The sequence below is a fragment of the Echinops telfairi genome, unplaced genomic scaffold, assembly GCF_000313985.2.
Source record: "Echinops telfairi isolate 266 unplaced genomic scaffold, ASM31398v2 ScPeMD7_7409;HRSCAF=8447, whole genome shotgun sequence".
In the NCBI taxonomy this organism is placed as follows: Eukaryota; Metazoa; Chordata; class Mammalia; order Afrosoricida; family Tenrecidae; genus Echinops; species Echinops telfairi.
The window spans coordinates 6,327,946-6,338,496 of record NW_022111309.1 but is presented as its reverse complement, the minus strand read 5'-3'; positions in this window follow the sequence as shown (position 1 = coordinate 6,338,496).

The window sequence follows — 10,551 nt, the reverse complement described above, 5'->3', positions numbered from 1 at the left end:
AATGAAATATATGTAGACATGTTTCTGAACATGCTGGTATAAAAACAGGGATTAAATTTTACTCACCACACTCCTAACTAAATTTCACAGATGTTTTATGTGAATTAAGGATTGTGAAGCACTTAGAACAAAGGAGCGAGTGCAGTGATTACCTTAAACTCGGTTTTGATGCCAGGCAAGTCATGGCATCTGTTACCAAATGGAATTTCAAATTAACAAATCTCTACAACCTGTTCACGCCATTAAACAGAACTCTGATATTTAAATGTCTAAATTGTACAACTTTCAAGTGATAGCCATGTATTGATTGGTGCGTAGATTTAATGCTCATATAAAATGTCTATATTGGGAGGAATGTCTTTGAATAAGACAGATTGTTTTCCAGAATCCCAGTCTGGTCCTCTGATTTGAAGATTTTGGTTGAGTGCCCACAGAGTTATGTGTCCACTATTATTTTACATAAAATTATTCTATTAGTCTATCTACGGAGAACATTCAAATTTTAAATTCAAAATCTTAAAAAACAAATAAAATACGGGGCAGTGAGGTTGTTAATCACTTACCCTGGGGAAGTTTTCTTTCTGAATTTTAGAAGGATTACTTTATCCAAATTCATCTCACAGATATTCCCCCAAAGGTATAAAATGATATAGATTGAGTTGGATTAGGCTAATTGATGGGTATGAACTAGCCTTTCCCCCCAATAGTTGTAGACAAGTTCAATGTGAGGACTTAAATCAAGGTTTGCTATTCTAAGCCTGAGTGGACATCAATTCACGTCATACAGTTTGGCAGAGTTGGCCCAGAAATGAACTTGCCATGGATCCGACCTTCCTAATCATAGATGCGAGAGGGAATAAGAGCACACACACACAGGTGCATGTGAATATGCCCTGCGCACACGCGGATTCCAGAACATTAAAGCTGCCTGCATTTGGTGGATAAAATAGGCGGTTCCATTTTATGGAGCGATATTGTGTATACTGTTTAGCAATAAAAATCATGTAAATCGCATTATTGTTTATCATCCTGCTCTTCCTTGACTGAGATAGAAAAAACCCAGGGACGATCCAGATAATCTGTGGATGTATAGCCTCAGTTAAGCCTCCTGGAAAATAAGTACAACTTTAGGCATAAAGGCATCATCGATAGTTATGAGTTCCTCTGCACTTAGTAACACATAAATAAATAAGGGTGGGGAGTGGGTTGAGGAGAAGCATAAAGCAAAAACATTTGGCCACAGAACACATTTTAAAATAAAGGCATTTCTTCCAGCACTTACAAACTTCCAAAAATTCGTTGTAAGCCAGTGTAAATGCATGTAAAGACTGTCTACACGCGCATGCGTTCTGGGCTGCATCTTTGCAAGGCTTCCTCTTTCTCTCCAAAAACAACCATGGACCGCTGCCCCACTGGTTAGACCTACCCTCCTGCCCAGGACAGAAGGTCCTGGAAGAGCCCCCTGCCAATTGTGGGCGGCAGGCTGGGGGCAGTAGGTCAGCCAGCCAGTGTGGGTGCCAAGCTGGTTTGAATCACAAAGCTGTGAATGACAGAGGGGCGGGTGGATTTCAGGGAAGGCCTGCTGTCCCAGGATCACGCGAGCACGAGGATAAAGCACCGTTCATGGCCACGGAGAGTACGTTGCTGTTAGGGAGGATGTGTGCATTTGACAGTCAGAATATTATTTTGCTGTTAATGAAATTTTCCAGTATCTGGTGCCTTGAAATATACAGCACCACCTTTTTAAAAAGGTCACATATATAGCTAAAACACACACCCACACACACGAAAATAAAACCCCTGAAAAGTAATGCAATTTTCTAAATATTCCTTTGTTAAAAGAAAAAGGGGAAAAACTAAAACGATGTGAAGTTTATGTTAAGTGTAGGAGAGTTTTGGTGAAAGCACTTATGTGTCAATAGTCAAGGTAAATATTTTTTAAAATTCTAAATGTAGTTTCTATTTGAATAAATGGTAACTCCGTCTGACGGAAACATTCATCTGATGGTAGCAAACCTTGTGTTAGGAAACACTATAGTGACTTTCTAACGGATTTTCCTCTGCTCATCTGCTTTCAGGAAATTTGAAAATATGCTACATTAAATATTAAATAAATTGAAACAACAAACACATTTATCCTTAATAAATGAAATAATCATAATCCACAAGAAATACTTGTTAAGCTTCCTTACCAATAACTTTTCCCCCCTTTATTTTTGGGGCAAGGGTAAATTCTCCTGTAGACTTAGGAAGGGTGAAATATAATTATTAGGTGAGTTATTAAATATGTACTTTTACAACAAGCAAACAGTGTACACTCAGCAGTGGAATTTGGGAAATAAAATACTGTCCAAGAATATACTGTAATTATCAGATAACTATCATATACCTATATACCTGTGTTTCTGATTTATTCAGGAGTGAAAAGAAATCATTTTCTTTTAGAAGCATTTTTTCCTGTTCTCCCATTTAGCCCTCTCCACCTTGTTTTCTTTTTATTTCTAGCTTTGCTTCATCTCCCCCATTATGAGATTTAATCCACCTTTGTGTTTTGTTATTAAGAAACAGGGTGAGAAATATTCAATTGCAAAGATTATAAAGATTGAGGAAGATCAATGATAAAGATGCCTTTTCCTCGAAGCACATTGGGAAAAAGAGTTTCTTCATCAAAGTGCAGCTTAGTTCATTCTGCTGAGAAAATTAGAAAGTTGAGCATATTTATACCAGTCATGGAGAATGAGCATATAGTTAAATAGGTCATTTCCAATTTTAACAATTCCACCTCCAATTCCATTCAGCTTCTGTGACACAGAAACCTAGTTTATCTCCTCCGGGGAGGGGTGAAGCCCCGAGCAAGCAATCCCCAGAGTAGGGCCAAGGAAGCCCTGGGATTTCTCCATTACTTAAGAACGGCTTCTCCAACATGCTTGATGCTCCCAGTAGATGTGGGAGTGGGCCACCAGGGAAGGGAAAATTATTTAAAACATACAGGGAAATTCACCAAATGTATTAACTGCTCTGGATGAGGGAGGCTGAAAAGATGAAAGTTGCTAGAAAAAAGAATTAATTAAAAAAAATGAAATAAGACCTTGGATTTGAGCTCCGATATGTTCATTCATCTGTAAGAACATCTAGCATACCACCCACACATTTGTTTCCCTTGTAAAATTTATATTGGGTAATTAAGCTCCGGGATTTCTTTGTAAAAACCATTACTTTACAGTTGGCAAGGATGCCAAAGACTGATGCCAATGAGCTTCTTCTCACCGGAATACGTCTAAGAATTTCTTGGTTGTTGGCCACAGCTCACAGAGGCTAAGAACGCATTCATTATGTTTTGTCCTGGATTCACTCAAAAACCAGAGGTGCTAAAACTTCCTGCCAAGTTTCTTCACATTGCTATCCTGAACCCCCTTTCACTGCCCACACAATTTGCAGGAGTTACACAAGAAGGGAATAACGCTGGTAGTAAAAGCTCTCAAGGAATAACAAGGGTCACTGATACAGAGGCAGATAGCAGAGTAAATTGGGTCATTGACCTTGAACCTCTAAAGGCCTGAGGTTAGGAGTGAAATGATCACAGAGGTTTGGCTTCAGAAATTAGCACTCACGTTGATTCATTTTGACAGGGGAAGGGGAGAGTGCCAGTGACTAAATGAAATAGACTGAGATTGTTATGCCTAAGTGGGGCATCTGCTGAGGAAAAGGCTCTAGTCTCATCCATCTTAGCCTCATGAATACCCAAGTTGCTTGTTTTTTGCTTTGTTTTGTTTTTTCATAACACATGGCTTAAAAAGAGTTTGGGGGTGCCACAGAGGATACCAAGAGAGCAGAAGAGGCTAAACATTCACAGTGGCTGCGCTCGATTGACAAAAATAGCCTTAACATTAATTACAGTTGGACATCAATTCTTGACACTTAGTACATTTATCCTGTTTCACTAAAGCATGTCTTTAAGGTCATATTCCGCCCGGCCTCGTATTGTGCCACCTCCCCCAGTGTTTGGTAAACTGTATCTGTTCCTTTGCTACATGTGCCATGTCTTCCACATACAAGCCATGTGAGTTTTGTCAAGGAGCTTGCTAAACTAGTGAAGGAGAATTATGCTTTGTAAGCCACATTTTTGAAGGAAGGGAGGAAAAGAAAGAAAAGATTGTTAACTGGAGAGCAGCCATATGTCAAGCATTTATGCTTAAGTCCAGCTCATCGGAGAATGGTTTCCACAGCGCTTCCAAACAAAGAAGGACTTAAAAGGAAGTCCCTTCAATCTACTTCCAAAAATCAGGCAACGAAAAGAAGGGTCTGTTCTGCCATGAATTATGGAGATAGCAGAACAGGGGTGCACAGCACTTCGTCCACTTTTTATGGGGTCGCCATGAGTTGGGGGCAAGTTGGTTGGGGAGTTAGCAACAGCAACATTACGAAATCTGGATGGATTGCTTTTTAAAAACAGATCTTCCTTTTGAGCTATGATGCCCCACAGGATCACAGTATTGTATGACTTTTTCCCACAAGACAGAATCCAGCAACTCACTCTGAATCAGTGCACCCAGTGGCATGGCCCGGGAAGGTTCTCTCTGGACACAGTGAATTTTCTGTAAAAGCAATTTCACTCAAGTCTCGTGTGTGTGTGTGTGTGTGTGTGTGTGTGTGTGTGTGTGTGTGTGTGTGTTTGATAGCTGATTTAAGAGAGCAGCATGAGGCTGTGAAATTTTGTTTCCAGTTCAGGAAAAATGACATATAAACCGCTTATAAGGACAGCGCTATGGGAAAAACTAGTGGTTTTCTTGTTTCAAAAGGGTGAAATGTCGATTGGTGACAAATCTCATTCTGGACGTCGATCAACTTCCTGAATGGATGAAAATGTCAACAGTACTCAGGCACTGACAGACCTTTGAACACATGGGGAAGTTATCTGGACTCTCTTAGAGCTCGGTTCAGCAGATTTTCATGAAAGATTTGGGAATGAGAAGGGTGGCTGCAAAATTTGTGCCTCAAGTTCTGATTGACCTGCAAAAAGAGCATCAAGTTAAAACATGCTGCGCTTTGAAAGACCAACTCCGAAGTGAACCAGACGTTTCCCCCAAGGTCTTACTGGTGAGGAAGCATTGTGCTATTGTTATAACCCTGAAATCAAGCAGCAATCAAGCCGGTGGAAGATGCTCTCATCACCTCATCCCCCCAAAAAACTTCATCAAGTGAAATCAAAGTTCACTTTGATGCTCCTCTGTTTTTGTTTTTCATGTGAGGGGGATAGTGCATTCAGAGTTCATTCCACCAGGTCAGAATGTTAATTAAGCTTTCTATTTACAGGTCCAGAAAAGATTGCAAAACAGTTTGAGAGAATAAAAAGACCTGCTTTGTGGCAGATAATTACCTGGTTTTGCCACCATGACGATGCACCTGCTCACACAGTCATCCCAGTGGGCCAGTCTTTGGCACAAACAGCATCCTTTCTGGCCCTATGCACCTGACTCACCTGACCTCGCTCCATGTGACTTATTTTTGTTTCCATGAATGCAAAGGGACACAAAAGGACTGAGTTTAGACCATGTAGAAGAAGTGAGGAAAGAAACGAGGAAGGTGCTGTCAGCCATCCAGATGAGTTTAAAATATGTTTCCAAGAATGGAATCACAGGCTTGACAAATGTACGAAGTGTAATGGAGAGTATTTTTAAGATGATAAGGTTGTATTGTAAATAAATAAATTAGTAGCTTTGGAGGAAAAATTCCTTTTTGGGGAGGGGGTCTATCTCCTTGTATACCCTTCAACAGTTATCTCCAAGAGCAAAAGTGTTCATCACAAGTGTCATTTTTCCACTGTAAAGGGCTCATAGGTATTGAAAGTACATTCGGACTGTATTTTTGAACCACATACCTAAGTATGCTAGTGTTTGGACGCGGTGGGTTACTTTTTTAAGAATTCTGCTATATTAACACTGATATAGCCCCTCAGAAACACACACACACAAATGGACACAATGAGTAGTGGATTCGGAATAGAGAATATTCTTTGGAAGTATATACATAGTTGAATTTGAATGTAAATTCTTCAATATTTTGTCCATGAACTTTATTGACACAATCACTAAATCTCCATTAATACCTATTTCCTCATCTGCTCAAAACAAACAAACAAAAAATCCAGTTGCCATTGAGTTGATTGCAAATGACCACAATCCATGTGTCGCAGAGTAGAAAACATCTTAAGGATCTCAAAACCCCTTTGGATGGACTGCAACCTCCAGCCTTTTGCTTAGCGATCAATCTGTTAACTGCTAGCGCTACCCAGGATGGCATCCTCATCTGCTGACTCTTCTGAACATGGTTGCACAGTGGTTCAGAGGTGAGCTGTGAACTGTGGCGACCCCACCAAATCCACTGTCTTTCCCTCTGTGGAACTGAGATATGGCTGTTTGTTCCAGTAAGAATTAGATGCCTGGAAACCCCAGGGGCAGTGATACTCTGTCCTACAGATTCTCTGGGAGTCAAAGTCTGCTTGATGGACAGCAGCAGATAAGGTAGGGGATATCTCTGGCCCTGGGATTTATGAGACTGAAATGCAAAGAACTTGATTCAAAGTGGGGTTTCTTTCTAACGATTATTTTGGGGCACAAACAGAACATTTATTAAGTCTTTACAGAGACAAAGACAATGCAAAGGCACAGATACAGACAGAGGAGGGAGCGCACCAACATGAGGCTGAAATGGCACCCAACAGTTCAACCAGACCCCAAGCTGTAGAGAGGGCATGGGTGGGCCAGGGAAGCCATAAAAAAAAAAGGATGAGAGGTGGGGAGCAGAGCAGGGAGCTCCCAGGGGAGTGCAAAGGATAGACTTTGGGGCCAGACTGTGGCACCCCATCGGACTTGACTGGAGGACAAACCTAGAGGTCAAAAATCAGACCTTGATCTATTTACAGGTTTTCCTTTCTTTTTTAATTTTTTCTTTTTCTGTTTTTTTTTAAATTAATTTATTCTTTTCTGGGTCATTGGTTTCCCTTTTTGTTGTCATCGTTGTGTTCTCTTTTGTCGCTTTGTCTGCTATGCATATTATTATCTCTGCAGATCTTTCTAGATAAGAGGGGCAGGATGAAGAGTCTGGAGGAGAAAGCAATGGGACCGATGGTTCCGGGGGGCCATGGGAGAGGGGGAGGTGGGGGAAAGGAGGGGGACTGGTGTCTGAAAAGCTTGCAAACTCACAGCCATCGAAGTCAATGCTCATTTTCTAAACTCACGGCCCTCTAAAGTTCCTATCGAATCTTCCAAGCTATTTTTTGTCAATTTAATTCCACATAGATTTCAATGCATTTTTCACTTATTAAGCTAAACAACTGTTCATTTTAAAAAATAGTTCAGGGGATATTTGGGTTTAAGTTTTAAGATGAAGACAAGTTGGAGAAGAGGGTGAGGTTGGTTGCACAACTCAAAGGAAGAGATCAACGTCACTGAATTATGCATGCTGAAACCATCCAACGGGTGTGAGTTTGCTGGGTGTATTCTCAACAACAAAGGAACATGTTACCAGTTTTCTTTTTAGCTGTGTAGCTTTATGGGCACTCAGTAAGAGGTGCATCAACAATATTTGAATGGGTAAATTATATGAAATAGCAGTTTTGTCTAATAACTTTCTCAGCTAAGGGGACCTTTCATCTCTGTCAGCTTTGATTGTACTCCAAGCATTCTTTTCTGGCACCAGTTCTCAATTTCACCCCCACCCTGAAAAAAAAAAGAAAAAGGATGATTGGTGGTAGATCAAGACATCACAGCTACTGGTGGGACTACACAATCCGGGGCGGGACCACATTTGGGACACACACATCGTTAAGTAGAAGAAGGGCTTACAAGATTGGTCCAGGACCCTCGAACAAAGGCCCAAACCCAAATCAAGTGCACTGCCATCAAGCCATAGTGCTATTATAGGACAGGGTGGAATTATCTCCGAGTTTTGGAGATGGTAACTGTTCACAGTCAAGAGTGTCTGGCAGTTACAAGCATGGATTTTCAGGCCAACACGTAAGCATCTACCACCAGTGCAGTCAGGGTCTGATAGGACATGACTCCTGAGTATGGGACCCCTGTATCATCCCCAGGAGGGTGACCTCCATCAAGGACACATCAAGACCAGCCCTCAAGAGAGACTACCTCTCTCCGAGCTGCCAGGAGCCCAGTGGAGCAATTCATTCTCCAAGGCATTCTGCATGAGGGCCAAATGATCTACCTCCTTGGTTAAAGATCAGAAAGCATTCAGTGGTGGCTTAATCTATGTGGCGACTCAGCAAGCGGTCTGGGGGCCACCACTGCCATCCAAAGCCTTTCGTAAACCAGGGTGCTCAGAATTTCATCTCTTATACACTATACATAATTTTCAAAAAGAATGTTCAATAAAAGACTATCTTTTTAAAAAGGGGGAAAAAAAATCAACTCTTCCTAATGTTTCAAAAAGAGGCTAAGAAAGATCCAGACTGAGAAAGGATTGAGAAGTGCAGCCTGTCTGAATTTAAATGACAGTTACAATGCCTGGTCTCCAGTTGGGCAAAGGATGAGGATCTTGGAATTTTATAATTTATAATTTATTTTACTTAAGCTTCTTGTCTCCATGCAATTTGTCTCCATTTACATTAATAAATAAATTAGCGAGGGGAAAATGGCTTTTGCTTATTTCTGTTTCATTCTGAACCTTAGGAGATAACAGAGTCGGTCACAACAGAAGTAAATGGTGTTCCTAATGTGTCTCAGGAAATCCCAGTGTGTTCAGAACTGTCAGATCTGTATTCGGAGAAAGTCGTGGAAAGAGGATCTGACAAGGGATTCACACTTGTTTGCATATTTTAGGGTTCATACACCATCGAAGCACTTCATGCACTTTTTAAATTAACCCTGATTAGACACCCTTTCATGGAGCTATCATTATACCATTAGGTAGATAAGCAAAGTGAAGCCCCAAGACCTGAGTATGTTTAATAAAGACGCTTGGATAAAAATAGTGTTAAAATTCATCTTTAAGCTTTTAAGATGACTGGAGTGGTTGATTTCTGTTTTCCTCCTTTTAATTAAGTACTTTTATTAGAGGGATTATGATGTGGCATGTATTTTATTGACATGGGAAATGATTAAGGCTCGTAATATTGCCTAGTATCATTTCAATTAGACACCCCATGAAGAATTTAAAGAATTCCAAACCCATGACTTTCTGCAACTTGTTGTCTGACCTTGGGAAACCTCTTATTCCCTTAGCACCAGATCCCTATTCTTTTAAATAAAAGCATGCCATGAATAAGGAACTGAAGTGCCAGCCAGCATGGCCTTAAGTAGAAGAGATTGTTGCTGTGGTGGGGGGGGGGGCAGTTATTTTCTTCTTTGGGGACAGCCCGAAAATTAAATATTTTTGAAAGACAATAAAGGGCTGCTGTGACTTTCAATTATTTTCCATTTCCATGCTGCCTCCAAACTTCCTGATTCCAGCTGGGATTGTGATCAAAAATGCAAAAACATATGTAGAAAAGTTATTCTTGTGGAACATCTGACCGGAAGCAGGAAATGCAAGATATCTCTTGGGACTGCTGGTTATCAAAATATACCCAGTCCAGCACTGCACACACACAAGTAGTTGGTTTGTCAAGCTCCCAGATAAGGAGAATTAGCGAGGATTCTGAGATAGACACAGGAAAGTCCCTCATAGGTTGGATTCCCGGGCACTTCCATTATCACTCTGACCTTGCAAAGTCTCCCTTAATCTTTGCCAGCTTCATTAAACACATCTACAAAACAAGCCTTAATAATAATAACAACTTTAAAGCACATATACATTGTAAAGGCCTGTTATTACCCCTGAAAACAGAAGAGAGAATTTATCCTTTTATAATATCGGCTGGAGATTATCATGGCCATTCCCTCCAGGTCTATGTTCAAGTAAAACTGTTGTCTGAATTTAACATTACCCAAACTCATCGCTGTTTAATAGTTTCTGATTCATACACATTCAGTTTTATTTTCTTTAAGACTTATACATATTTATTTGAGCTTTCCTAGAAACATTAAAATTCATTAAAACGTGTTTTAATTACAAAGCTATTCTGTTGTAGCTTCATTAAATAAAAAATAGAAGAAATAGAAGAGAAACAATCTTTAGGATTCTAGCCAGGTAGTCTAAATTCATCCATCATAAAATCACTGGCACTCAGCAGGCAGTGGAAAGGGATACCATTTAACCTCAACTGGCATAACGGTGTGTATTTATTTTTCAGAAGTGAAATATAAACAGCCATGCTGAGAGCCAAGTGTTTTATGAATAAAAGAGAGTCCCTGTACACATCCACACACACACATACATACGTATAAAACTTTCCCCAATGGGCCACCAAGGATTTACGTGGATGTGAACTCTATTTACTGGGAGTATTAAGGAAATCGTGGCTTTTTAACAAGTTACTCATGCCTGGAAAAAATCCCAGCTTTGCAAGCTATCTGAGATTCTTTGCCAACTGTCCGTGGGAATCAGTGGAATGGGAAAAGTTCAAATTTGTTTGAAAAGTACTTGCTTAATGGAAAA